The sequence below is a fragment of the Callorhinus ursinus genome, unplaced genomic scaffold, assembly GCF_003265705.2.
Source record: "Callorhinus ursinus isolate GAN/ISIS: 27379988/994484 unplaced genomic scaffold, GSC_fseal_2.0 scaffold4, whole genome shotgun sequence".
Taxonomy (NCBI): Eukaryota; Metazoa; Chordata; class Mammalia; order Carnivora; family Otariidae; genus Callorhinus; species Callorhinus ursinus.
This window is the reverse complement of record NW_027397066.1, coordinates 33,822,974-33,847,278: the sequence shown is the minus strand read 5'-3', so window position 1 is coordinate 33,847,278 and position 24,305 is coordinate 33,822,974. Positions and strand designations below refer to the sequence as shown.

General features: G+C 39.9%; 1 protein-coding gene across 16 annotated transcripts in view; it reads left to right on the top strand.

The window, feature by feature from the left end:
• APBB2 (amyloid beta precursor protein binding family B member 2) overlaps positions 1–24,305 on the top strand; it is a 355,485-nt gene that overhangs the window by 65,501 nt on the left and 265,679 nt on the right. For 10 of the 16 annotated variants that reach the window (XM_073891567.1, XM_073891574.1, XM_073891578.1 and 7 more), the window contains one exon: positions 4,870–5,027. The exons of 1 other annotated variant lie outside the window; for it this stretch is intronic. The gene's annotated coding sequence lies outside the window, so the exon portion shown is untranslated. Of the gene's footprint in view, positions 1–2,121; positions 2,218–2,257; positions 2,276–4,869; positions 5,028–24,305 lie in introns of those variants that run through there. 5 more of the 16 variants (XM_073891575.1, XM_073891564.1, XM_073891572.1 and 2 more) reach the window with 3 other exon arrangements.

The window sequence follows — 24,305 nt, the reverse complement described above, 5'->3', positions numbered from 1 at the left end:
CAGAACAGCCTTTAAAACATTAATAAGCATAAATTCCCCCTCTTTGCTCCCCGAGTTAAAACCCTCTCTACTTGAGAGCATGACAGGGGAAGTTACCTTATGAAACCTTTTCCGAATTACCTACTGTCTTCCCCATCAGCTACAATCTTTGTTGGGTGCCAGTTTGGATTATTCATAATAGATTCTTCTAAGTTGCCTGTGATGGGTGCCCATGATACATTCTTTTTAGGAAAAAAAAAACAACAATTTTAATGCTGTATTCTTTTCTCCCAAACATTTTAAGGTGTAAATTTATTAATACTATGAATCTAAGTTTTTAAAGTCAAATTTCCAGGGGCGCCTGGATGGCTCAGTCGGTTAAGCATCTGACTCTAGATTTTGGCTTGGGTCGTGATCTCAGGGTCCTGGGATTGAACCCCATGTCGGGCTCTGAGCTCACTGCAGAGTCTGCTTGTCCCTCTCCCTTCCTCTCTTTCTCTCTCTCTCAAGTCAATCAGTCTTTAAAATAAAATTTCCAAAGTGGTGGGAGGAATGTTCTCCAGTGTATTTTTGCCTAGTCCTCCTGGTCATTTTGAGATAGAAATTTCTTTCTTTCTTTCTTTCTTTCTTTTAAGAGTTTATTTATTTTTTGACAGAGACAACGAGAGCAGGAACACAAGCAGGGGGAGCGGGAGAGGGAGAAGCAGGCTTCCCGCGGAGCAGGGAGCCCGATGCGGGGCTCGATCCCAGGACCCTGGGATCATGACCTGAGCCGAAGGCAGATGCTCAATGACTGAGCCACCCAGGTGCCCCGAGGTAGAAATTTCTGAAGTGTTGAATTGGCTTGGCTGATATTTCTGGACTCTGGCTCAAGAAGGAGAAACCTTCCCTGTGATATTAGGATAGAAAAAAAAAAACACCAACCAAACATTTAAGAGTCTCAAATGGTGGCAAACATCTGGGTGCACATTTTGCCAAAGGCATTCACTGAAGCTAAAGACCAAGCAACACACAGCCAAGGTTCTAAGAAAGGACTTCAGAATCAATGAATCTGATCTAATTCTAATTTATGTTTCGTCTCTGTTGAGAAAGATCATTTGGTGGCTCCAGCAAGATTTTATCTGATTTGATTAGTGGGTGAGAGTTGGTTCTCCCAGACCACTAAATTTGAACTTAACCATCATTACCTTACAAATAACTTTAAAGAGGGACGCCTGGGTGGCTCAGTCGTTAAGCGTCTGCCTTTTGCTCAGGTCATGATCCCAGGGTCCTGGGATCGAGCCCCACGTCGGGCTCCCTGCTCGGCGGGGAGCCTGCTTCTCCTTCTACCACTCCCCCTGCTTGTGTTCCCTCTTTCGTTGGCTCTGTCAAAAAATAAGTAAAATCTTAAAAAAAATAAAATAAGAGGCGCCTGGTTGGCTCAGTCGTTAAGCGTCTGCCTTCAGCTCAGGTCATGATCCCAGGGTCCTGGGATCGGGTCCCACATCAGGCTCCCTGCTCAGCGGGAAGCCTGCTTTTCCCTCTCCCACTCCCCCTGCTTGTGTTCCCGCTCTTGCTGTCTCTCTCTCTCTCTGTCAAATAAATAAATAAAAACCTTAAAAAAGAAGAATAATTATCTTAACAAATTAAAAACACACACACACACACACAAATAACTTTAAAGAGTTGAACAATACCCCAAAGCTTTGATTTCATTGTGACATGGCAACACAAATCGAATTCTCTTTGCCCACTGTGGACATTGACCTTTAGTATTAGAACAGAGCATCGAGGGGAATAAATAAACTGCCAGTATTGTGTTTCCTCCAGGATCCAGCCATGGAAATATATGGTAGGGACTTGAGGAGCAGTTTTGCGTGGAAAAACAAAAACAAAAACAAAAACCCCTGCATTTTCTTTTTTTTCGCCGGATGCCTGGCTTCTCAAATGAGGCGGGACAAGCTATTGTGTTTGTTCTGGCTCTTACAAAGCGAGATCACATCATCCCTCGATGCGGCTTGTTTTATTCGCAGCTTCACAACCCATGGCTTTGTTGTCCTGCTGCACAGTAGGGCAGGCTGACGAGCAGTGTGCTGGATCCATACAGGCTTTTCAGGGAGCGTTTCTGAGTTTGCATTTTGCCATCTGTCCTCTTCTCTCCCCTGGCTTTTCAGACTGTCCACCTTGTGTTCGACTCTTCGGTTTCTGATTGGGGTAGCGGGGATACTACCATAGGTGGATGCTAAGAAAGAAGTGGAGGTGAGCGGTATTTCAAATAACTGAGCAGAAAAGAGAAAAATCTTGCTCCCTCTCTGAGGTTTGTATCAGACATAAGATAGGAAGTATTAGGATTATGTTATGTTATTTCTCAGCGACTGTTGTTTACTTAATTTTTTGAAACCACTAATGTCTCCTCCTTAAGCTTTGGGTCATCTGGTCAGGAAGAGGCTGGGACCTGATGCCATAAATCATTGTTTCCAACTGGTGGGGTGAGCGGGCGTCCTTCTTGTCTCTTACAGGTGGCTCAGTGCAAGTGTCATATTATCTCGTTGAAAACCTTTTGTCCTGCTTTGAGCCGTGGGTATGTAGTAGGACCAGCAAGCTTTTGGTGTGATCGGCAGTTTCTGGTCAGGACACCTGCTGCCTGAGCACAGTGCGACCATTGTTTCTCAGATTGAACGTGCTCTGGGCACAGCCACCACATCTTTTTTAGCCCGCAGTTGAGCCTTTGGTGGTTTTTTTGTTGTTGTTGTTGTTGTTTTCCTGCGTGCATTTCATTTTTGGTGGAACAAATGTCTGTCTTGTTCTTCTGGTTTTGCTGGTATGAATTTAATGCGTGCGTGTTTCCTGCAGACTTGTATTTCAAAAAGCGCGTGCCGAGGCATCGTCGTGGTGGAAAGAGTGCTGGGTCAGAGTGGAGGCAGGCGATCTGGACCTTTATGCCCGATCCTCTCATCCCTGCTGTGTGGCCTCAGGAAAGATACTGAAACTCTCTGGGCATCCAGGGTCTTCATTTGTAACCTGAGGGAGTTTTGGGATTCCTGCAATGATGGATTGCCAAGTCCTCCAGTGTTAAGATTCCACCACTGTGTTTTGTGTTTTCTGGGATGCCAAGAGTGTCAAAAATGGAGTGGGTCAAGTGTTCACTAGGGCTGGGCTCTTGTGAGACCATAAGTAACACCAGAGGCGCTCTTTTTAATTAAGCAAAAAATAATATGGCATGGCCAGTGATAGAGAGTTTTGGATGCATTAATTAAAGGAGGGAAATAACTATGGTTTTCTTATCTCCTTGTGGCAAGTTGTCAGTAAACAAACACAGATTTCTTATTTTTAGGAAAGTAGTGTTATTCAGCCCTGGAAATGTTATTGGACACTGGGTTTTGAACTTCTAAATTAAGAATTATTGAGCTCAGATGAATGAAGACTTCTTAATTTATTAGCTCTTACTGTTCAGATGAGAAGAAACCCACAGATCAGGCTAATATAGGATAGGCATCCACTTACTGATTTGTATCCCCATCAGTTTAATAAAAATCTTATTTAAAAATATTGTGATTCTACAAGTAATACATATGAGTTGTGGAAAATTTGGAAAACACCAAGAAGGAAAGACAAATAGCTTCTAATTCCATGACCCAGAAATAGTTCTTTTTTCATACTTTTGTGTCTTTAATTATATACACTTAGTTTGTAGAACAAAATTGCGATCATACCATATATATATAACTTTCTTGGGTTCCTTTTGAGATGATTTTTGGGCCTGAGCTTTCAGATGAAGGTGGAGATTAATGTAATATTATGCTTGGCACACATGTGACAGGGTCTGTTTTGCCTTACAGAAATAGAATTGTAGCCCTAGTATCTGAAAATAACATTTGTCCTGTTCCCTCTTGAACAGGCTTTCAATATTCAGCATATATAGATGTTGTCATAATGAATACTATAATGAACAAATGAGGCTTTCTTAATTTATTAGTTCATAATTGTTCACTAATTGCTTTTCTAAGGTTTCCTCACTTTAGTGTTCTGTACCAGAATTGCTAGCTGTAATATCAGTGAGCATAAGTTATTTTAACACTATTTTTCTGGATGCCTTGATTTCTCAGGCTGAAGCATGGTAGCTGGTGTGGGCCAGGCCACAGGTTTGGCATGAAGGAGGATGGTTAAGAGATTCCTTTTGCCCAAATACATGGTGCATTTGATAATATTTATAATTCACTTGTTGAATATTGATTTCATATATCATTTTTCTCTAGTAGGAAATGAAAGATGATTAGTTTCCCCTTCGGATTATTTAGCCTATAAAATTTTCTGTTACACCATTTGCTTTGCATTGAAAATGCATTCTAAATCCTGAACCACATTGGAATTCTTTATGACCTTCCCCTTATGTGTCTTTCGGTGGTGCCCTTTGAAGTCCTGAAATGTTTTTGTATTTGATTGAGATTAAATCTGGGTTTCATTTTACTTTTTTAAAACATATTGAGCAAGTTAATTTTCTGTTCGAGTTCCTAAGGGGAATGATTCTAGCCCTCTGTGTCCCAAGAATTCAGACTGAGCCTTGCCAGAACATTCCTGTGGTTTTCCACAGGGCAGATCACTGTGTTCATGAAATTTTAGTTGTAGCTTGTGTTTTCTGTGGTTAATTAAAACATCTGGCTTTTGCATTTTCCACAAACAGAGTATAATCATTTGGCCGAACCTTTTCAATAACGATTAAGTGCCCCAGTCCTCCTTTAGGATAGCCCAGACTTGTCTTTTGGACACCTTATACACTATTGTCTCTGTTCATTAATGATTTTAAACAGTTGGAAAACACTTGGGGTTATCCCGCCAAACATAGACTCTTGAGAGAGAGAGAGAGTTTGTGAATACGAATCCCTCCAATGGGCTCTGGCTTTTCCCCTGCAGGTCGGAGCTGCTGTGGGTGAGCTGCTGTGGTCTGTGGCCAAGCATGCTGCTGTGGCCGGATCTGCCCAGCCGTGGAACAGAAACATTTGCTGGATGGAAAATCCATAAAAGAAAGCTCCTGTGAAAGCCGGAGACTGACGCTAATTAAGTAAAATCAGGTTGGTACCAGAGAGGCGGGATGAAGCGGATTGGGTCAGCTAGGGAAAAGCGGTTTTGTTTATTCCATAAAGTGTTTCTGAAACAGCCCCAAACAGTCCTTCCCAATTATTCGAGAGATTCCTAGCATTGCAGAGATGGCCGGTAGATCCTGACGTAGCTCCGGGTGCAGTGGATCGCTGTCTCCTTTCTTCGTCTCCTCTGCCCCAGCCTCTTGCTCATCTTCCTCTCCTCCTGCAGAGAAGAGAAAGTCTTCAGCACAGCGTATGTCAGAGTCCCCAACCAGAGGCCCCCCCATAACAACCGCAGCGATCTTCGCTTGACTTTGGAGAGAAAGCCTGTTCTTGAGAAAGCATGGGCTTGTGCTGGTGCCTTCAGACTTGCCCTCATTTGTGTTTTCACACTGGGAAGGGGGGAGTCATGGAGACCTGCCATTTCTGTTGGGGCGCTTCTGGCCCTGGTTTGCTTGGCGAGATTTTACTTACTCTTATCTCCCCTTAGACAAAAGCTAGCAACATGTTCATTTTTGGCAGTGTGTGCATTTGGCATGAAGATACTCCTATAGCACAGAAGAAAAGAAGTGTCCTGAAAATAATAGGAATATAGATAAATGCAAAATAGCCTAACGGTAGACCAGGAGAATGAAACAGAACAGCCTCACATGGAACAGTAAGGGAGGGATAATTCATTTTGAGAACGTGTATGATACATACAGGTAGAGGCATGACAGACAAGTCCTACTGGATATTCAGGGGGTAACTCAGCATTAGACATCAAGAACAGTTCATAAATACTCACAGGAGCAAGCTCAGCCGTCTTGAGAACCTGTACAGTAGTGAACGTCTGTTGACTTCACCCACCCGGCACCCCTTTCCTCCTTTCAGTAAATCACCCAGATTTTCCCTGGGCAGTTAGTCACCCTTCCTTTGTTTTCAGCCTGTGTAGTCGGAGGAGGTGACCTCACTGCCTCTGTTATGGGCATGTGACATAAGCTTGGCTAGTCAGGGTCACAAGGATCGATTTATGGAGGACCCAGTATTTTCACTGACCCCGTTGCAAAGAGGTTTTTCCTTTTTTGTGGGTTTGTTAAGCTGGAGCTGCTAGTTTCCCGCTTTGCCACCGCTTAAGGAAAGCCTTTCTGAGAATAAAGTTAACACAGAGGGGATCAGAGCAGGGAGATACAGGAAGTGAGATGAGGAGGGAGGGGCGCGCGTGCACACGCACACACACACACACACACACAGACAGACAGACACACACACCCACCCCTTATGACCCCAGAGGCAGCACCCTCTAAAGCCAGCAACTATGGTTTCACTTTCATGGCAGGTTAGGGAGTTAGTTTGAAATAGATATCCGGGTCACTTAGATCCAAACAGGTCCTGATAGGGAATGCCTTCTAGGTGTGAGGTCTTCGCGGGAGATGACTGGCACTCCCTGTCTTTAGAGGCTCACAATGGGGGGAATGGGCCAGGTCCGTATTCTGACACACAATGTGAAAAATGTATCACTAGAGGTAAAACTAAGTTCTGTGGGAGTAGAGGTGCAATTGTGAATTCTGCTGGGTGTTGGAGAGACTGGCAGAGAGAGCTATTATTTAACCAAAGGGAGAAGTAGAATTTAGTCTTCAGGAACATTAGAAAAAAAATATACTTAATTCAGTTACTTGCTTTTTGAGTCTGAAAGAAAGAGAGGCTTTCCGGGGCTTATAGTTAAAGTAAATAGCAGATAAGGAAGATAATTTCAGAGCTTCACTAGTAGTAGAATCCTGGTGTTTACTGTAAACACAATTGTTTTGGGAGCAACCAAATGAGAGGTTATCAGAAAGCTGTCCAGAGTTTATTTTAACAGCACAGGGTAACAGCTGCTCTTCTCACTAAAACCTCAGTTGGCTTTCTGTTCAAGCAGAATTCCAAGCATGTCATGAATTTTAAAGATTTATTTCTTCTTCTGATGTGAGACTTTATTATTATTTTTTATAATTGACACTTTGCTTTCTTATTTTTAATTTTTCTTATTTATTATTTTTTTTTTTTGGAGAGAGAGAGAGGAAGAGTGTGCACGGGCTAGAGGGTGGGCAGGAGCAGAGAGAGAGGGGGAGAGAGAGAGAATCTTAAGCAGATTCCATGCCCTACATGGAGCCCGGCGCAGGGCTTGATCTCACAACCCTGAGATCATGACCTGAGCTGAAATCAAGAGTCGGACGCTTAACCGACTGAGCCACCCAGGTGCCCGTTTGCGTTTTTAAATTAACAGATTTTATTTTTTGGGGGTAGTTTTAGGTTACAGAAGAATTGAGCAGAAAGTATAGAGAGTTACCACATATCCCCACTACCACTCAGACTTTTCCCTATTAACATCTTGCATTAGTTTGGTATATTTGTTACAATTGATGAGCCAATATTGATACATTATTATTAACTAAAGTCCATAGTTTCCATTAGGGTTAGCTCTTTGTGTTGTACATTATGTGGGCTTTGACAAATACATGATATGTATGTACCATTATGGAGTCACACAGAATGGTTTCAGTGCCCTAAAAATCCCGTGTTCTGACTATTCGTTCATCCTCCCCTCCCTCTGAATTCCTGGCAACTACTGATCTTTTTCCTGTCTCCATGGTTTTTACCTTTTCCAGAATGTCATGTATTTGGAGTCATACATTATGTAGCCTTTTCAGATTGGCTTCTTTCAGTTAGAAATAGGCATTGAAGATTCCTCTGTGTTTTTTTGTGCCTTGATAGCTCATTTCTTTTTAGTGCTGAATAATATTCTATTGTCCGAATGTGCCACAGTTCATTTATCCATTTGCCTGTTGAAAGATATCTTGGGCACTCCTAAGGTTTGGCAATTGTGAATAAAGCTGCTATGAACATTCATGTGCAGGTTTTTGTGTGGACATAAATTTTTAGTTCCTTTGAGTAAATACCAAAGAGCATGATTGCTGGACTGTATGGTATAAGTATGTTTAGTTTTGTAAGAAACTGCCAAACTGTCTTCCAAAGTGCCTGTTTTGCATTTCCAAAAGCAATGAATGAGACTTTGTTTCTCCACATCATTGCCAGCATTTAGTATTGTCATTGTTTTGGACTTTAAACATTTTAATAGGTGTAGTTGGCATTTCTTTGTTATTTTTATTTGCAGCTCCCTAATGGTGTATGATTTTGAGCCTCTTTACATATGCTTGTTTGCCACCTGTATATCTTCTTTGGTGAGGTGTCTGTTCAGATCTTTTGCCCATTTTCAAGTCAGATTGTTCATTTTCTTATTGTTGAGCTCTAAGAGTTCTTTGTATGTTTTGGATGCCAGTCCTTTATCAGATGAGTCTTCTGTGGATATTTTCTCCCAGTTCTGTGGCTTGTTTTTTTCCTTCTCTTGATAATGTCTTTCTCATTGCTGAAGTTTTTAATTTTAATGAAGTCCAACATCAATTATTAATTTTTTCATGGATTGTTGCTTTTGTATCTAAAAGTCACTGCCAACCCTGAATGACCCCTTATCTTCTAGAGTGTTATAATTTTATGTTTTACATTTAGGTCTATGATCTACAGATATTTTGAGTTAATTTTTGTGGAAGCTGTTAAGGTCTTTGTCTAGATTCATAGTTTGCATATGAAATTACAGTTATTCTAGCACCATTTGTTGAAAAGACTATCCTTTCTTTATTGAAGGGCGTTGGCTCCTTTGTCAAAGATCAGTTGACTGTACTTGTGTGGGTCTGTTTCTGGGCTCTCTGTTCTGTTCCATTGATCTGTTTGTTTATTTTTTCAACAGTACCACACTGTCCTAATTACGCCAGCTTATAGTAAATCTTCAGTTCAGATAGTGTTAGTCCTCTGACTTTGTTCTTCTCCCTCAGTATCGTATTGGCTATTCTGGACTTTTTGCTTCTCCTTGTAAACTTTAGATCAGTTTATCAATATCTACAAAATAATTTGCCAGGATTTTGATTGAGATTGTGTTGAATCTATAGGTCAGGTTGAGAAGAACTGATATCTTGACAGTATTGAGTCTTCCTATCCATGTATGTGGAATCACTCCATTTATTTAGAACTTCTTGATTTCTCTTATCCGAGTTTATAGTTTTCTTTATATAGATCTTGTACATATTTTATTAGATTTATATCTAAGTATTTCATTTATTTTGATGCCAGAATAAACAGTTTTATATTTTTAATTTTAAATACCAATTGTTTATTGCTGGTGTGTAAGAAAGCAAGTGACTTTTGTATATTAACAATTTGAATTCTGCAAACTTGCTATAATTGCTTATTTGATCCAGGAGTATTTTTATTGATTCTTTGGGATTTTCTGCATAGACAGTCATGTCATCTGTGAACACAAGGACAGTTTTATTTCTTCCTTCTCAATCTATTTCTTTTATTTTCTTGTCTTACCTTACTAGCTAGGACTTCTAGTATGATGTTGAATGGGAGTGGTGAGAAGTATCTTGCCTTGTTCTTGATCATGAGAAAGCATGTAGTGTCTCGCCATTTAAGTATAATATTAGCTATAGGTTTTTTATAGATGTTCTTTATCAAGTTGAAGAAGTTTCCCCCTCTAATCCTGGTTTGCTGAGAGTTTTTTTCGTGAAGCGTATTGGATTTTTATCAGACACTTTTTCTACATCTATTGATATGATCATATGATTTTTTTCTTTTTTAGCTTATTGATATGATGGCTTATATTAATTGATTTTTGAATATTGAACCAGCCTTTTGATGGGGATTGTGTTGAATCTCTAGATCAGTTTGAGGAGTATTGCCATCTTACCGATATTAAGAGTTCTGATCCATGGTGGGTGGGTGGCTCAGTGGGTTAAGTGTCCACCCTCTTGATTTCGCCTCAGGTCATGATTTCTGGGTTGTGAGATTGAGGCTTGCGGCTAGCTTCATGCTGGGCGTAGAGCCTGCTTAAGATTATCTCTCTGCCCTCTCCCTCCTGCCCCAGCATGCATGTGCACACGCACTTGCTCTCTCTTAAAAAAAAAACTGGAAAAAAAAGAGTTCTGATTCATTAACGTGGGATGTGTTTCCATTGATTTAGATCCTTTTCTTTTTTAAGATTTATTTAGAGAGAACAGGGGGAGGGGCAGAGGGAGAGGGAGAAAGAGAATCCTAGGCGGAGTCCCCACTGAGCAGGGAGCCTGATGCGGTCGGTGCTCAGTCCCACAACCCCAAGATCATGACCTGAGCTGAAACCAAGAGTCAGATGCTCAACCGACTGAGTCACCCAGGTGCCCCTAGATCTTTTTAAATTTCTTCGACAGTGTTTTGTTTCTTTTCAGGCAACAAATCTTGCACTTTGCTATTAAATTTATTCCTAAGCATTTTTTCTTTTTGATACCTTCATAAATGGAATCATTTTTAAAATTTCATTTTCACAGTATTCATGGCCCGTATATAGAAATACAGTTGATTTTTATAAATTGATCTTGTTTCCTTAAGCCTTGAACTTGTTTATCAGTATTGATAGTTTTTTATTGTGTTGTGACTTCCTTAGGATTTTCTGTATACCAGGTTATGTCATCTGCAAATAGAGATAGTTTCATTTCTTGTTCAGTCTGGATGTTATTACCATTATTTTTTACAGTGATTTGAAAACTTGGCTGTGATATGAGAAATACAAAGTAACGTGCTTTGGAGTTACTAATGAAATCATCCTATTATGTAGCTTTTGAAAAGAACAAAAGATGATAATTATGAAATTTATCTCCTTATTATCGAGTTAGTTATACAAGTTGTATAATCGGTGAGCTTCTTAGCCACTCCTATATCTTTGTTAGGGAAGTGCCTATTCAAATTCTTTGCATATTTTCATATTGAGTTATTTGTCTGTAAATCCCTTATCAGATATATATAATTTGCACATATTTTCTCCCAGTCTGTGGCTTCTCTTTTCATTTTCCTGCTGCTGTCCTTAAAGCTCAAAAGAATTTATTCAAATTCTGCTTAACATACAGTGTGATAGTAGTTTCAGGTGTACGATATTGTAATTCAGTACTTCTGTACAACACCCAGTGCTCATCACAAGTGCACTCCTTAATCCGTACCACCTATTTCACCCATCCCCCACCCACCTCCCCTTTGGTGACCATCAGTTTGTTCTCTATAGTTAAAAGGCTGTTTCTTGGCTTGCCTCTCTCTCTCTTTTTTTCTTTTGCTCATTTGTTTCTAAAATTCCACTTATGAGTGAATTCATATGGTATTTGTCTTTCTCTGACTGACTGACTTCACTTAACGTTATACTCTCTAGCTCTATCCACGTCATTGCAAATGTCAAGATCTCATTTTTTTTTTATGGCTGAGGAATATTCCATCGTCGCTGTATATCACATCTTCTTTATCCATTCATCAGTCGATGGACACTTGGGCTATTTCCATAATTTGGCTATTGTAGATAATGCTACTGTAAACATCAGGGTACGTGTATGTCTTTGAATTAGTATTTTTGTATTCTTTGGGTAAATACCTAGTAGTGCAATTGCTGGATCATAGGGTAGTTCTATTTTTAACTTTTTGAGGAACCTCCATCCTGTTTTCCAGAGTGGCTGCACCAGTTTGCATTCCCTCCAACAGTGCAGGAGGGTTCCCCTTTCTCTGCATCCTCACCAACACCTGTGGTTTCTTGTGTTGTTGATTTTAGCCCGTTTGACCGGTGTGAGGTGATATCTTATTGTAGTTTTGATTTGTATTTCCCTGATGATCAGTGACGTTGAGCATCTTTTATGTGTCTCTTGGCCATTTCCATGTCTCCTGCCCGCTTTTTAATTAGATTATTCATTTTTTAGGTGTTGAGTTTTAAAAGTTTTTAACTGTAATGAAGTTCTGTTATTCAGTCTTTTCTTCTAAAGTTCATGATTTTGATGTTTCTAAGTATTCTCTGCTTAACTAAAGGTCACTGAAATTTTTTTCCTATGTTTCTCTCTAGAACTTTTCTTGTCTCAGTCCTTACACTTAGGGCTTTGGTCCCTTTGGGGTTAAGTTTGGGGTATGTTAATTTTTTTTTTCCTCCCATGGATATCCAATTGTCTCAAAACTATTTGCTGAAAAGACTGTCTTTTACCTGTTGATATATCTTAGCACCTTTGTAGGAAATCATTTAACCATAAATGTAAGAGTGTATCTCAGAACCCTCAGTTCTATTTCGTTGATTATTTATGCCTGTCCTTATGCTTGTTCCATATTATACTTTACTTAGGTTTGCAGTGCAGTTTTTCTGTGAAAAAGTTTTGTTCAAGAAATAGGGTTAAGTCGCAATATGTCTCTATTTATTTTTACTATCATATCTTTGCTACTTTTCCTCTCCATTCCTATTTGAGTCACTCTCTTAAAAGTACTAGTCTCTAGTTATTTTTCTTTGGGATAAATGTGGAAATTTGAAATGGTGGAAGAGAATGCAAACCAATTTAGATGGATTTTCTAGATTACTGTATGCATTACTTTAAATAAAAAAATGCTTTGTTTTTCATAAAGATGGTAAGCATTCTAATGTCCATTATCCATTTGAATAAAACAGATTAAAATTTTCCATTACTTCTGTCTTAATCTTTACCAGTAACTACTGACTGAAGGATTTGCAAGTTTGGTATATTATCTCAAGAATTTCAAGAATTTTCATTAATGATTATATGAATTGGGTCTTTTTTTACACAAAATGATAAATTTCACAACTTATTTTATTAAATGGAAACTGTGAATTAAAATATTTTGGGTTTTGGAAACATAGTATGATTTTATGTTTCATAAAAACTGAACATTTTTCATAGTACAGTTAAAATGCCACCTGTATTTTTTTATATTTACCCGTGTTCTTTTTGTCTTTGTGTTAGCATAGTTCCCAGTAAGCAATTATGCAGACATTAAAATAATTGCATTGGAAATATGAAGACCGCAAATTTTTATTTCTTCCTTCATTACAACTCTGTAAAAATTGTGAATAGGTGTGATTTAGAAGGGAAAAAAGGTTAGTGCTTTCTTTGGTGACATTTGGATTCTAGTTGGCCATTTTATTTTGTTTTGTCGTTAAGTTATAATTTTGTTTGCGGGATGACTTATTTTTAATGTGAAAAAACATAAAATTTTGGTCTTGGTGAAATTCAGAGACATTTCCTTTCTCTGACATACAGCTGAAAGTTGACTTCTGCTACTGGAGCTTCAATGGAGTATTAAAATCAAAATTAGATCTAGAATATGTTTTTTGTTTTTCCATTAGTAGGTCAAGCCATGCTTCCCAATTTCTGGAGGGCCCCATTCAGGATGGCTTCTCTGATTTTTGCTCTTTCTCGGCACGTCTTCTTATTTCAGCCTGGGTAGACCACCTTGGTTGGGAGTGGACATATGTGTTACCTGCCCCATTGCTATCTTTGGCTGTCCTTTGGCTGGTAAGGTCACTGCATAAAAATGCATCCATAGAGAATGTGGAATTATTCTTTTTATTGTTCATTTAAAAGAAAAAGCCAGGGGCACCTGGGTGGCTCAGTTGGTTAAGCGTTGGATTCTTGATTTTCGGCGCAGGTCATGGTCTCAGGGTTGTGGGATGGAGCCCCGCATTGGGCTCTGTGCTTAGCGCGGAGTCTGCTTGTCTCTCTTCCTCTTCTCCTCTCCCTGCTCTCTCTCTCTCAAATAAATAAATAAAATCTTCATAAAAAAATACAAGAAAAAGCCATAGGTAAGCTTTCGCTTACAACTTCAGGACTCAGGAAGTGGGTATCGTGGATCTTTTAACCCTGCCATTCCTTTAAATCTTTTCTTTCTCTTTGATGCCTTTAAAAAATCTTGGTGACCTATTTGCAGAATGATGAATGGACCCAAAATATGGTCTTGGTCTTCTTTTTCTTAGGGAGCTAAAACAAAATATGGCTGGGTGATAGATAGTAACTTCTTAAGTTTATAGAGAGCCTTGTGCTAACTGATGTTCGGGGAATGATTGAACCCCTGAAGTTTAAGTTGTGGTACGGTGATATCTGTGAAGGCTCTAGCCTATTTATTATCATGTGGTTGCCGATGAAGCAAAATCACATCAACTTCGTCACATTCAGTGAACCAGTACAAGAATGAAGAGAGTATCCAGAACTTGCTTTCATTAGGAGGAACCACATTTTTGTGTAAGTCTGCAGTGGAGATGTTTGTGATAAATATGTTAATAGAGTTTGCCATGTCACATCTTTTGATTTCTTTGCTTGTCTTTATAGTTTTTATGTGAAATAATCTGTGAATTATTAGCTTTCCTTTAAAAGCCTTCGAAGATACCATACTTGAGTGACATATAGTCAATTATTATTTATTTTAATGTAATTACTAATATAAGAACAAGCAGTAGTTTCTCAGTCCTATATTGACCTGTAATGAATAAAACATTCAATTTGATTACATTGTCTGAATAAGATCTATATTCACGACATGCTAACTGTTCATGACTTCGGAAATTTCCAAAGTGATTATTATCTGCTCAAATAAGAATTGATCTTCCCCTTCATTCATAAACAAAAATAGTCTACTGGATGTTTTTATATATAGACGGTATCCAAGCCAGTAATTTATTTAAAAAATGAGTATCAACATCAGTCTAGCTAGCATTAGAAAATTGCTCTGTGTAATTTGCTAGTGTACCCTTTTTAAGAATTGAAGAAAATGGTTTTTCCTGCAGTCATCGTGCAGCTGAGGCCCTTCGAGGACAGATTTTAGAATCTTAGTAACTATTCTGTGTTTGGTTTCATAAGGGAGATTCTTTTGAAGATGTAAGTTTGCAGATGGTTTGTTAATGCTGTGGTTCATTTCTGGTGTCTGGCTAAAGCATGACAGTAGCTAGGAAAGTGAGAGGTTACTAGTGATTTTACCAAAGACTCACCTCAGAAATAAAACGTGGAGAGTTCCGATCACAACGTTGGGCCCTCCGTGGTTCTAAAATTGGACCAAAAATGACTGCTGTTCTTGAGCAGGCCTGAATTTATGAGTAATAAGAAATGCTGAGTTAATTCTACTTAGTTCAGAACAATTCAGTTAAATTCCAAGTGAGCGTCTTAAAGTGGTACTTGCTGGAGGAAATAAAATGAAATATCCTGGGGGAAAGGCAGCCAGAATAGAAGTCCTTTTGGGAGAGCTAACATTTTTTTTTGAGTATGTTCAGTATGCTTAGTAGTTAAGCACTTTCTCAGCTTTCGATGGGGTGGGGTGGGAGACTTCATTTGATCCTCACAACAGTCCTATGACAGAGAGGCACTTTTACTCTATGTTATAGCTAAAGAAGCTTGGGATCGGTGAGATCAAATGGTCTTATCAAAGTCTCACATCTCCTAATTTTGAACATGAATTTTTTTCTCGAGCTCCATTGTGTATATGTATAAATGAAAGCCCTGCCTATGGAAAAACTCTCTTTATATATATCTCTTTCTTTATGTATCTTCCATTATTTTTATAATTAATGAGATAATAAAGGCCCAGAGAACTATGAGTAGACTGCTTTGGAATGCCCAAGGAAAGAGTGATTGATATGGATATGATTAATTTGGAGCTTTTCGTTATTTTTGATAAATTAGGAGGTAGGAAGTTGTCAGTGGATGGGCGTTTTCAAGCCTTTTTACCTGAGGAAAATATCTAACCAGACCCTCAGAGGCAGAAATAAAAATGCAGGGCATGTTTGGGAAGTCCTAGGTTTTTATAGCCAAGGGATGTGGCCCACCGACACACTTTATCAACTGACTGTAAATTACCCAGAGGGATCCGATTGTGAGGGGAATCAGACACTCCCAGGCAGCTACTTAGAGAAGGAAGTAATTAGGTAAGCCGCCCACGTTTCTAACTATCCCCCGCTCCCCACTCTGCACTCATTGTTTGAGAACTTCAGGCTTCTTTGTGCTATCATGGGCGCTCCCTAGAATTTGACAATGGTGAAGGACCAACAAAATGTTCAACTCTATGATGGTTTGAGACTCCAGTCTATCTGTTGCCTTCTGGGTATTTTCAACTGCTAGTATTCAGAGCTACGTCCTGCTATGGTAATGAATGTGTCCCCCTCCTCTCGCCTCCCCCATTCCTATGTTGAAATCCTGACTTCCAAAGAGGATGGTATGAAGAGGGGTTGACTTTGGGAGGTACTTAAGTCAGAAGGGTAGAGCCCTCAGGAATGGAATTAGTGCCTTACCAAAAAGGTTTCAGAGAGATCCCTAGCCCTCTCGACCCGGTGAAGACGCAGTGAGAAGGCCAGCTATGAACCAGGAAGAGGGCCCTCACCAGAAGGCAACTGTGCTGACACCATATTCTAGGACTTCCCAGCCTCCAGAACTGTGAGAAATAGATTTCTGTTATTTATAAGCCATCCAGTCTGTGGTATCTTGTTTTGGCAGCCCAAAGGGATAAGACAAGTACCTATGAGATGTTAATCCCCAACCTTAGCCCCTTTCTTTGCCTGAGCTTGTATCTTAGACAAAGAATATAGAATGAAGTAAAAGGTCAGCCACATAGGGCCTTTACGAAGCTGTAATCCCCAGCCTTCATCTTTGCTATGAGATGTTTCCGGTTTGGTTCACGTAATCTTTGTTGTCTAGAAGAATTTGGCTTAATCTGTGATGGGTTGGTTGTCTGACCTGTGATGCAGTTTGAGACAAAGCAGGTCAGTTTTGATACCCGTAACCATGCAGAAAAGGGACTGCGGTTTGAGATTAAATTATCTTCTAAAATAGATACCAGTGAAGAGCAATTTGGCAATATATTTCAAAATTTAAAATCACCAGCAATTTCATAAATAGGCTCACTTACAACTATGCCAAGATATTTGTACAAGTTACAATATAGCATGTTTATAGAATGAAGTATGTGTGCTGATTTGAAATTATTTTATATATATAAAATATATATAATATAGTAACATACATGTACATACACATACTTATATATACATATGTTATGTATCTATATAAAATGAAAAAACGTTCTGCAGAATCATATGAATACTGTTCTCTTTTGTCTAAATCTTTTTAAAAAGACATATATGCTGGCACATACACTTTTTCTCTAAAAAGATATGAATGTTAATACACTGGAAAATTTTTCTTTTTCTTTCTTTTACGTATTTGAGTTTTCTCACCATGTTCATTTATTCATTTTCCTTCCTTTTAAAAAAGAATCAGGAGCTAACTGGGTAGTATGGTCACGGCCCATTTTCCTTCATTGTGTTTGAATGTGGTTTATAAAACCCTACTAAGTGTTTTTATTTTTTATTTTTTTTCCTACTAAGTGTTTTTAAAAACACAGTACATTTTTCTCTAATATTCATTTGTTAGACTTTCTTGTCCTCTTTGCATGTCGAGGAGGGGGGTGATCTTTGTGGGAAGAGTGGTAAAGTATGTGCTCAGTCCGCAAACATTCCCTTGAAAGCTTATTAGTTAGAACACTGAGTTGAGCAAGAGAAAGGAGAAAGATATTTACCAAAGGTGATTTGAAGGACAAGAATCCCATCTTGTGTTTGAAAGTGTACCTTCATGCTCAGTTTGTTTGCTTTAAATATGGGCTTTGGACTGAACTCTTTGCTTTTCAGACCACAAGGCTGGAGGTGGTCATGAAAGTCTCTCAAATCCGATTGCTAATCAGGAAAGCTGTTTGCTAAGAAAGGCACGCCTGCTTGGAGTAGAAGTAATGACTGATGCATAGATAAAGCCAGTGTGCCTTTTTAAATATCTTTGGACTTCCGTGTCTAGATTTGCTTTTCTCTTAATTAAAACCCCTAGACACGGGCCACAGGTCAAAGGAGATGACGCCTTTAAACTCTTCCAATAATAATTACTGCTTAAGGTTTGTTTTTTTTTTTTAAGATTTTTTTTATTTGAGAGAGAGCTTGAGAGTGCACAAGCAGTGGGGAGGGGCAGAGGGAGAGGGAGAAGCAGGCTCCCCGCTGACCAAGGAGTCTTATTCCAGGCTTGATCCCAGGACCCTGAGATCCTGAGATCCTGACCTGAGGCAGACGCTTAACCGACTGAGCCACCCAGGCGCCCCAATTACTGCTTAAGTTTTCAGCTCTTGATAGACTTGTCTGAAAACTGATTGATTTGTTTCTCTGGGGTGTGATTTGCCTCCTTTGGTTCCAGTTTGCTGAAATTTAATAATAATTAGGAAGATGACAATTTTTTTTTTTTTTTAAGAATGTAGGCAGTGGTACTCTGGTGAATAAGCCCATGGTAATACCCCTTATCTATATGTATTTCAGTCTCTAATACTTGATGTTTCATTTTTAAAAAAATCAGCAAAGCCATGTATTTTTTCTAGATTCAGAAGAATTTTAATAACTTCATTTTTCCTAAAATGGTTTGATGAATAGCTCATCAGGGTCAGTAATAATTATTTTTGCCTTGTCTTCCTTTCTTTTTGTATAGTTACGTACTGATATCTGTCCGTCTTATGCCAAGTCATGTCAGGAAATATAATCCCCTTGTTTTAAAGTACTTTGAACCATAGTGTAGAAATTGTAATCTATTAGGGAGATTAAGGAGACAGTTTCCAAAATACATATGTATGTCTATATTTGTATATGTATGTGATGTTTGTCTGTATACAATTGATTATGTTTATAATATAGAAAAGTCTGAAACAATAACTATGACACTGGATATCATGAAAGAGAAAAACCGATATTACCTTCAATAAATACTTAGTTCCCACAAGAGCCTGATAATTTAAGAACTCATGGTAACCAGTGTGTAATATGGGGATTACAAACTCAAATACCTAGCAGGACCTTAACCAAGATGACTGGTGTCCTTATAAGACAAGGAAATTTGGACTCATACAGACGGTGGAAAGACCATGTGAAGACACAGCAAGAAGGGAACATTTATAAGCCAAGGAGAGAGATAAAATCAACTTTGCCAAGCCTTGACATTGACAACATCTCGGACTTAGAAATCTCCATGTGTAAGCCACACCGCCTGTGGGTGTTGGTTATGGCAGCCCTAGCAAACAAACACAAGCAGAAGCCAGAGGCTCTTCCGGGAGATCTCGTCTCTCACTGGGGGTCCACATCCCCGTCTCCCTGGACGTTTGGAAGAGGGTGATTTCGTGGCGCCCTGCGTGTTCCCGAAAGAATGTCTACATGCTCGCCGGCTTGCCAGGCAATGACAACTGGGATTCCTTGGCATAGTCATTCATTGCTGGCCATTTTTGTTTGAAGCCGCTTGCCTTGTCAGCATTTTCATCTCCCTGAGAAACTGAATGAAGAGTGTGAGCTGAAGCGGAGGCGCTTCTCTTACCACTTTCTGTGATGTGATGTCTCAGCTTTCACTTATGTGGATGGGCCCCAGCTCCGCCGAACGGAGGCAGCTCCTTCGGAGACGGGATGGCTCTGTGGATGGCTGTCTGTGGTGTGAACTGGACCATGGACGTGAGTTTCCAGCCACGTCCGCTTTCTCCGGAGACTGACCCTGGCAGCTTGGAATTTAACTGAAGCCCGATTTCATCCCTGGTTTTCCCAGTCAATCTGAAGGCTGCTGTTACTTACAGTGGGAGCTGGAAAACAAATTCTTCAAGAAGCAGAGCACGAGAGGTCTTTCAAAGAACTTTAGAAGTTTTCACGTCACATTTTGATCGATCTGTTTTCAAAAGGGGCAGGGCAAGTGGAGTCTGTAATTAATTAGGTGATAATGAGTTTTGTTTGGTTTTGCTCCATGTCTCCTAGGCTTGGAGAAGATGAGGGGCGTAAATGTGGAGAACTTTCCTTTTGAATTCTTTCTTGATCAGGTTTCCGGGACACCCGACATCAGGATATTTAAAACATCCGGACACCTGAAGTGAAGTGTTCCTGTTCTCTCCTGTGTATCTAGGGTCAAAGAGACATGTTTGATGTTAAAATTACACCTCTTTCCTATGTTTGGTCGACCTTTCTAAGTGATAGTATGAAGAGTGCTTCTTCAAATTCCTTATTTTCATATATTGCTATTATGTAAGAGAGATGAGGCTGTCATGATAATTGAGTGAAATTTAAAATCTGCTTCAAGTCATGAAATAACTTGTTTTTACCTATTTTATCTCTTCAGAAAGTTTTAATTTTTAAAAATTTTTTCTCTTCAAAAATTTTTAATTGACTGTGTTTGTGTGTGCATTTCCTTTTTTTCTTTTTAAGTTTTTATTTTAATTCCAGTGAGTTAGCACACAGTGTTGTCTTAGTTTCAGATGTTGAAATAACATGTTTTAGCCATGCCATCTTCTGGTCTGTCCTTTTCAGCAAATTTGTGGCTCATGGGGACGGATGACCCTAGATCCTAGCAGCACCTGCAACCCAAATAGTTCTCATTCCAGGGCCCACACAGCGGGGTGTGTTTGAAAGTATTTGAAAGCAAAGTGTAAGCAACACGTTGCACACTTAGTCATGAAACATTATGTGGAAATCTGCCTTGCCCCAGAGCCTGGGAAACCACCTTCTTCTTTTTATCCTAAGATTTTGTGACAGTTCCCCTTTCTATAAAGGAAGAAGAAGCTGGATGAGATTTCTTCATGAGGATGGAAAATGAAGATACTTAGTTGAGGAAAAAAATGCTACCATAGCTTGTGCTTCAAGATGACCCAAATCTGGGTAGGAAAACAGTCGTAGAAGAGGGAATTAGTAAAGTTTGTTCACCCAAAAAACTTGATCCTGCTTATTATTCTTTAACAAATGTGACTGTTCCATGCTTAATTAATTGTAGAATATTGAACAGGTTCATGGACCAGAATGTATTTTATCTGTAGAAAAAAGCCACCCTTAGGAATGATTTAAATCAGGGGTCAGCAAACTACAGCTCAGAGGCCAAATCTGGCATCCTGCCTGTTTTTATGTGGCTCATGAGCGTAGAATATTTTTCACATGTTTCAATGGAAGAAAAATTAAAAGAGGAAGAATATTCTTTGACACCTGAAAATGTTACAAAATTCATCTTTCAGTGTCTGTAAGTAAGGGATTATTAGAACACAGCTATGCTGATTCATTTGTGTATTGTGTCTGGCCACCATCATGCTGTGACAGCAGGGCTGAATAGTTGTGACAGAGATTCTGTGGCCTGCAAAGTGTAAGTTATTTATTGTCTGCTCCTTTATAGACAATCTGTGCTGCCCTGGTTTAAACAGTCATTTAAATTTAGTCCTATTTTTTTTTTTTTATTGTTTACTGTGTATTCGATGGGTTCCAGTGTGCAGTGTGGAAAACTTCACATAGGATGGCCGGTTATTCCATAAACTCACCTTTTAATTTATACAGGATCCCTTCGGTAGCATCTCCGAAAGGTGGCCACTGAACGTCTTAATGCAGTCAGGAAGAAAGCGGACTGGCAGTTTACAAATTTTTTTCCTGGCCAAATCCCTCATGTAGTCAACTTGTATTTAGTGAGTGCTGACTGTATGCCACCCACTGTTGGAGGCGGTCAGTGTGAGCGGTAATCCTCACCGACAGGGCCCCTCTCTGGGACCATGTGTTCTCGGAGGAGGAGATGGACCATAAACAAATAAATAGGTAATATATCAGGGTAATAAGCCCAGTGAAGATGAATCTAAGGGGGAGAGAGAGAGAGAGAGAGAGAGAGAGAGAGAGAGCTGGAGGCAAGAGAGGGCTGCTTGAGAGGTGGTGACGGGCAAAGCCCTCTGGGGCAGTTACAGGTGAGCAGGAATCAGTGACATGCAGCGACATGAAGACCCAGGAGGTGGCATTCTAGGTGGAGGCAACTGCAAGGACAAAGGCCCTCAGGTGGGAGCGGACTTGGCACGTTCCAGAAACAGTAAGGCTGCCCTCTGGGCAGGAGCAGAGCGAACAAAAGAAAGAGTGATGCAGAGGTGAAGCAAAACAAATATGGGGGTGGAGTGAGGGGTGGGTTACGAAGGGTGCTGCAGGGCAGAAGGAAGACTGAAAAATACTCCATTCTAAGGGAGATGACAGGGGTTTGAGCAGAGACCTGACTTGATCCGACTTATGTTTTTAAAAGGATCACTTAAACAAGGGGGACCACATCAAACAAAAAAGCTTCGGCACAGCAAAGGAAACCATCCACAAAATGAACAGGCAACCTACCGAATGGGAGAAAATATTTGCAAATCATGTATTGGATAAAAAGGTTAATATCCAAAATACATAAAGAACTCTCATGATTCATAGCCAAAAACCAAATAATCCAATTAAAAAATGGGCAGAGGAACTGCATAGATGTTTTCCCAAAGAGGAAACACAGATGGCCAATAGGTACCTGAAAAGATGCTCAACATCACTTGGCATCAGGGTAATGAGAATCAAAACCACAATGAGATACCACACCTGTTAAATGACTTTTATCAAAAAAACAAGGGATAATAAAGGTTGGCAAGAGAGCAAAGAGAACTTTTGTGCACTGTTGGTGGGAATGTAATTGGTGCAGCAATCATGGACAACAGCATGGAAGTTCCTCGAAAAATTAAAAATAGATATAGCATTGAATGACCCAGGAACCCCACCTCTGGGTTTATATCTAAAGGAAAGCAGCATCTTGAAGAGGTCCGTGTGCTGCCACGTTGACTCCGGGGTTATTCACAACAGCCCAGACATGGAAACGACCTAAGTGTCTGTCGGTGGATGAATGGATGAAGAAGATGTGGTCTCTGTATCTACAATGGAGCATTAGTCAGCCATGAGAAAGAAGGAAATCCTGTCACTTGCGACAACATGGATGGCCCTTGAGGGCATGATACTAAGTGAAATTAGTCAGAGAAAGACATGGACTACATAGTATCACTCATGTGGAATCTTTTTTTTTTTTAAAGTCAAACTCAGAATGGAAAAGTGGTCTCTGGGGGCAGGGAGTGAGGGGGATTAGGGAGAGGTTGGTAAAGGGTACCACCTTGCAGCCATAATAAGGTGAATAAGGTCTGAGGATCTAATGTAAAACGTGGGGACTGTAGTTGATAAGACTGTACTGTATAATTGATATTTGCAAAGAGAGTAGAGATGAAATGTTCTCACCAAAAAGGGGGGGGGGAGTTAAATAAATAAATATGTGAGGTGATAGAATATGGTGATTAACTAGGTGGGGGAATTCCTTCACAATGAATACATTCACCAAATCAGCATGATGTACACTTTAAATATCTTACAATTCTCTGTGTCAATTATACCTCAATAAGGCTGAACAAAGGGATCACTTAAGCTACAAGGATGTTTCCTCTACTGTGTAGTTTATTGCTCATGATGCAATTTGGGGCTTAAAAAAAAAAACAAAACAAAAAACATGTTAGTATAGCAGCCAAAACAATTAGCTATAAAAGATCCTGAAATATTGTAGTGACTCTTTGACAGAATGGATGTAAGGCTGTTATAAAAGGGGCATCAGAACAGTAGTAATGACAGGGCACTGTCATGTTAGGTGAGCATTCAAAGGTTTTAGGTCTCTGTATCTGTCTGGGTCCCATCAGGAAACAGGTGGCACATTCAAATTGGGAACTTGGGCAGGGTCTAAGGGAAATACTGGGATAGTGTGGTGCCCTGGGGGTAGAAGCAGCCAAACTCCTTCCACTCAGGGCCTGAGGGGAGAGGAAGGGAGCATTTATAGGGAGACAGCTCTGTGCAGGGGGCCACCTGACAGGACCTGTGACCTGATGGGATCCCGCAGGGAGGGGATCTCTTCCTCATTCTGTCCTGTGGGTCTTACCCGCCTGTGGGAACCTCTCCACTGGGCAAAGCCAACCAGGAACCAGAGGGCAAGGGAGCCTGTTATTAAGTGGGTCAACGTGTTGGAGCAAAGAACAGAGTGGAAAACAAAGGAAGGAGTGGAATGTTGGGTTTTAGGAGATACCTAAGATACTTTTTATGAGTTCCAGCTCTCTCCCTCGCTTGCCCTCCCCTCCCCTAACTCCACCCATACACACCACAGATGAGCGTGTACACACACACACACACACACACACACACACACACACACACACACACCCCTGAGTCCCCTCTGGCATTTTGTGATCACTTTTCTGGGAGGGCAGAGAAGCAATTCATTAACTGAAGTCTGAGGACATTTCTGACTATTTCTGTGGTGTTTGGGTGTGCAGCATATGCCATGGCATATACAGGGAAGGGTTTGGATAACTCTATACATCCCATCTTTCATTCCTGATAAAAAAAACTCAAAGCACATGTGTTACTGATGGTAGAATTAAACATTTTATTTTATTTTTTAAAAAAGTCTCTTTTATAGCTGGACACAGAAGGAAAAATACCAAGGCAGAAATTTAAAACCTTGGTGAGCTATATTCAATTTTGGTTATTCTGGTTAAAAACAAACAAAGCAAGCATTGAATTTTAGCCTCTTT